The sequence below is a fragment of the Kryptolebias marmoratus genome, linkage group LG19 (assembly GCF_001649575.2).
Source record: "Kryptolebias marmoratus isolate JLee-2015 linkage group LG19, ASM164957v2, whole genome shotgun sequence".
NCBI lineage: Eukaryota > Metazoa > Chordata > Actinopteri > Cyprinodontiformes > Rivulidae > Kryptolebias > Kryptolebias marmoratus.
In genome coordinates this window covers 21,115,400-21,121,182 of record NC_051448.1, presented here as the reverse complement: position 1 = coordinate 21,121,182, position 5,783 = coordinate 21,115,400, and positions in this window count along the sequence as shown.

Below are 5,783 nucleotides of genomic sequence, written 5' to 3'. Positions count from 1 at the left end.
GGCTTTGATTACTTGTCATTTGTCTCAGATTTTGACTCTCTTTACAGGAAAGACTTTTTTAGTAGATATATTTTACGTCAGTCAGAATTTGCACTGAACAAAGCGATTTGTCGAGCTGCTTGATGATCTGCAGCAGTTTAAAGGGGACCTATTATGCTTCCTTGAACACGTTAAGATAGTTCTGTGGGCTGTACAAAACATGTTCATTACATTTAATACACAAAACCATTCTCAGATATTGAGATTTAACCTGATTAGTTCTGCCTGTTTTGAGCTCCTTTCAGAATGAATGGTTTTAGGGCTACGTCACTATTATGCAAATAAGCTGCTGTTGGCCATGCCCCCCCAACTCAGTTTCCCATCCCAAAACATAAAAACTCACTGAAGGATTAAATTATGTGGATCTAATGCACCTTTATATCATTATTAATTAAAACTCAGAGGATTCTGACAGTAGGACAAGGGCACTTAGCGGTTCCAGACTGACATTTGTCGAGTCAGACACCGGCAATCAGTGGTTCAAACCCTGACTGGTAGCAGTCTGGACACTGGCAATCAGCAGGTCCAAACACCAAAACGTGTCCGGATCAGTTTTATTTTTTTTTTTTCCAACTTTTCTTCTCTTTTATTAACATAGTTCTAATATTAGTTTAGACAAACCTGCCATGACTTTAACAGAGACTGGGACAGCTAAGCTGTTCAAACTACAACTTTCTTTGGCAATATGTGAAATGAACCAGAGTGTAGTCTTGTGAGTGGAGCCGAAAACCAGACACGGAAACAGAATAAAAGGTAAGTAATTTTATTTACAGGGGCTTGTATATACAGTGGGGAACAACAAGGAGGATCTGAAAAGCAAGGAGGAGCAAGGTAAGTCTCTGGTACTGGATTTGTTTATCCGTACATTTTGTGAGGAGCAGAGTGTAACTGTTTGTTTCTTACAGGTTCGAGGAATGATCGTGGCATGGAGGTGAAGCAGGGTTCGTCCGAAAACAGTCTAGGAGGTAAGGAGTCCAGAGGTCCAGCAAACAGATAAGGTCATCCAAGCTGAACAACAGGTAAGTCCAGGTAGGCAGTGGATTCAAAAAGGTCGAGCAGCAACAACCTGAGGCAAAGAGCAAAGCACAAAGACCAAAGTTAACTTAGCCAAGAGCTTAGTGTTAGAACCTAGTGGCTGCGATTCAAATCCAGAAGGCGGGATGCTCCAGCGAAGATCTGGAACCAGCCGGAGGCTTAAATGCAGGTACTGCTTGTCAAAGGGAATCAGCAACAGCTGGGGAGAGGGAGGTGAGTGGCACCGCCCATGGGGCGGGGGCAAACTCCAGATTCTTACAATATGGTAGGGACATTGCCATCAAAAATAAAATGAAGCCACGCAGCCCTGTTCTCAGTGACTGGGAGAACATACACATGTTCTATATTGCAGCCGACAAAAAAACTATTTTCATTTTCCAGCAGACACTGTGCAGTGGTAAAACCAGCAGAACAAACATAATGGTCTTCATGTAATGAAGTGGGTGGAGCTCCACTTGGGCTGGCTTGGGGTTGCTAGGTAACAAGAATTGTGACGCAACAAACCAGAGGTTTTTGAAACAAGTCATTTTGCAGACACCAGAAAACATTTACTTGGACTGTTGGACTGTTTCTAGAAGCAGTAGATACCCAAATGTAAGTACAAAAACATGCAAAAAGTGAATCAATTTATGTTGGGTGTTGGATAACTTTTTGGAGTTCAAAGATAATTGATTAATTTCACAGACCATTTCCTAAACATTAGCTTCTAGTCGAGTTATAGCACCCTCAACTTAGTCACATTAGTCTTGAATCGATGTCTGATTCATTTTGGCCAGATCCAATTCTTTTCATATGGTGGCTGACAGATGCAAATGTGCAGCAACTCGGAAAAATGAACAGCAAATTGGGGAACGCCCTCTAAATGGGTAAACACGCCACAAACACATGAATAATGCAAACTTTAAAACACACAAACAAAAAAACAAATGCGAAAAAAAAAAATGCAGCACAACCCAAAAACATCAGCAAACATCAAAAACACTAGTAAATACCAAAAACACCAGCAAGTAAAAAACAGATGCAAACTTACTCCACAAAACGGAAGTGCACCAGACCACCAGGGGGACTTGAGGGGAGACTCAGTGGTGTCCTCCTGCTGTTTGTCCCGGTGCTGGCAGTGAGATCTCGGTGTCTTTCTAATAAAAATAAAAAAATAAAATAAAAAAAACCTCTCTGTGTCTCCTGCCTCCTAAATATTTCATATTTTTATAAACATTTTTATGAAAATAAGGTGATGAAAAATTAATGTTGAATTATTTCATTAGACTGGAATAATAATAAACACCCACACAATGAATCAATTCAACATTAATTTTTATCACCTGGTCTCAAGACATGGAAGTCATTGAGAAAAAAATTAATTTTTCAGGGAGGCAATGAGTTTACTTTCTGTGTTGTCAGAGAAGGTGAGTAATAGTAAATTGAGCAGGTATTTATCCTCTCTCTGATCTTGCAGGCAACCAACGAGCAGAAGGAGGACAAGGACACTGAAGTTGATGATTGAACTTCATTCAAGTAGGTAGACTCTAGGCAGATGAATGTGGGAAGGATTAAAAAGTGATTTTGGAGCAGACCAAGTGAGAGAAGGTAAGTTTATTTTGATGTTAATAGTGTGGGGCAGAATTAAACAAGATAGGAGTGGCAATGAGGAATCATTTCAAAACCTGGACTCTGGGATCTGGGAAAAGCACTGAAATATTGACCTGCTAATGTTTGAGCAAGTAAAACGAAACACATGCTCAATAACACAGTTGGCTTGAAGCAAAAGCCAATTTAGCAGCTGTTTAGAGATCGCACACCAGCTGGGGCGTACCAAAAGTAACAGTGTTCTGCTAGTCATCTATGAAAAAAATATTGTTTATGATTATGCCTCACTCTCGCACAGTGACTGCTGAAGACAAGCACCAGCTCCCTGCAACGCCAAATGGAGACGCAAGTAAAAAAGTGGATGCATGGATGGATTACACCTCAAAAAAAAAAAAAAAAAAGTAATCCATCCATCCATTTTTTGCCAATTATCCATGGTTGGGTTACAGAGGCAACAGGTCCCAGGAGGAAAATTTAGAAATTCCCCTCCCTAGAGACACTTTCCAGCTCCTTCTGGGCAATCCCAAGACTTGTCAAGGCCAGAGAGGATACACAATGCCTCCATAGAGTTTTGGGTCTGCCCCAGGGACTCATCCAAGCAGGACGTGCCCAGGAGGTACCATAATCAGATGCTCGAACCACCTCAGCTGAATCACCAACTTGTTGTTCCATATCCTGTGGTGTCCACCAACATGTCCTCTATTTACCACCAAGACAGGCACCAATGACCATATGGCCTCAGCTCCTGGAAGACACATCTGCAATAAAGGTCTTGAACATGGCATATTCAGATTCCATGTCCCAACCTCCCAGTGGGTATGCAGAAACTCCTGAAACTGTGAACTGAAGATTTTGTTTGTAAAGATCTCCACTACTAATTCACATTCACTATTAGTTTGGGTTCATGTTTTCTGTCTGGTAGTCCACTACTGTCCTCCACTGCCAGATTCAATCCACCACCAGGTGGTGATCAGTTGACAACTCTGCCCCTTTTTTTACCCGAGTGTCATAAACATAGGGCCATACGTCTGACAGAATAATTATAAAGCCAATTATTATGGACCAGTTAGTAATTGAGCTTAGTATTTGTTACGGACAGCCTATGCCTAGAACAGAAGTCCAATTACCACTTGAGTTTCGATTAGGGAGGCGTTCCTCCCCTCTCCATCCATCAAAGCCCACATGAGCTCTGACGTTCCCTAAGAGACCAACAAATTCTCGAGAATTTTCCCTTTCTAGAACACAATTCAGACATCAAGAAAGCTGAGCAATACGAACTGCTGATAAGTGCATAAGCATAAGCACAAATAGCAGTAAAAACCTTCCCTCTTGTAGTTATTCTGCAGGTATTGGTCTGAGCTGTTGTGGTTTATTACGGACTGTCCAAAGCTTAGTGGGAGAGGCGTTGGTGTCCTCAACCCCCTTACAGACAAACTGTTGAGGGGGGTTGTACTCAACTCTCTCAGTGAGACACAGGTAAGGGGCGTTGTCCTTGATCCCCTCAAATACAGACTGGTAAGTAACATTGACTTGAACTGCCTAGGAAGTGGCCTGGAACCACAGGAAGACAGGAACCACAGAGACCCTGGAGATGAGAACGCTGGAGGCTTTGGTGATGAGAACCCTGGAGATAAGGGCCCAGATACAAGAACTGAAGGCAGTGGAACAGAAGAAACTGGAGGCACTGGAGGCACTGGAAGCCAGGGAGTCCACAGAGCTAACGCAGGAGAAACTGGCGGTGCTCTGAAGGAGCTGGTCATGGCTCATGGTGTGCCTAATCCAGGCTTATTCCAGAACTTCAGCCATCCTCGGTGAATGCTCCAACCTTGTGCGGTGAGTGACCTTCTCTAGGAGGTTACAGGTTCTCCAGTAATGATTCCACACATCTCAAAGAGATACTTCTTAATGGCCTGGTAAAGCCTAGAAAAATCATCCAGAGTGAAATTTGTGAAGGAGAAACTGTTTGCTAGGTTCTTCTGTGATTAGTGCATTCTTTCACAGTTTGTGGGAGGTTGAACCCAGAATGCATACAGACACGGAAGAACTCAAAGACACTTAGATTTATTAAAAATGTAAAACGAAATGTTGACAAGGAAGCAAAAACTACAAATTCACACAGGATATCACAGGGAGCAGCAAGGAGATACAAAGAACAAAACAAACCATGGTATAGAACCAACACTGCACTACTGAAGAGAGAATGGCAAGAGAGTGAATATACACTCCTGATCAAAATCTTAAGACCAGTCAAAAAATTGCAAGAATTTGCATTTTGCACTATTGGATCTTAAGAAGGTTCTAAATAGAGCTTCACAATGTTAAAGGAAAAAAATCAGTGCAAGAGACAAAAACTTTTGAGCGGGGAATTTTCTGCAAACTGCATTTACACTCAAACATGATTTTTTAAGCTGATCAAAAGTTTAAGACCATAGTCTTTAAAAGCCAAAAACTGTGCAAAAATCTGGATTCCATGTAATTTTCTGTCAAGTCTTTACACTGTCAAGACCTGATGGCAGAAGCAAAAAAGCTCACTGACTTTGAACATGGTAGGATTGTTGAGCTGCATAAGCAAGGCCTCCCACAACGTGCCATCGCTGCTGAGGTTGGACGCAGTAAGACAGTCATTTTGCATTTTTTAAATGATCCTGAGGGTTATGGAACAAAAAAGTCAAGTGGTAGACCCAAAAAAATTTCACCAGCTCTGAGCCGCAGGATCCGATTGGCTTTCCGTCAAGACACGGGACCCAAATTAAAGCCATTACTGGTGCTGACTGTAGCCCAATAACCATCAGACGGCATCTGTGAGAGAAGGGCTTCAGAAACAAAAAACGTCTTCAAAGGCCACGTCTTCTTCAACGCCACAATATTGCCCGTTTGGACTTTGCAAGGGTGCACCAAACGTGACATTGAAAGGTGGAAAAAAAATGTCTTCTCTGATGAGAAAAAATTTAACCTTGATGGTCCTGATGGCTTCCAACGTTACTGGCATGACAAGGAGATCCCACCTGAGAAGTTTTCTACACGGCACAGTGGTGGGGGCGCCATCATGATTTGGGGTGCGTTTTCCTTTAATGGAACAATGGAGCTTCAGGTTGTGCAGGGGCGTCAAACAGCAGCTGGCT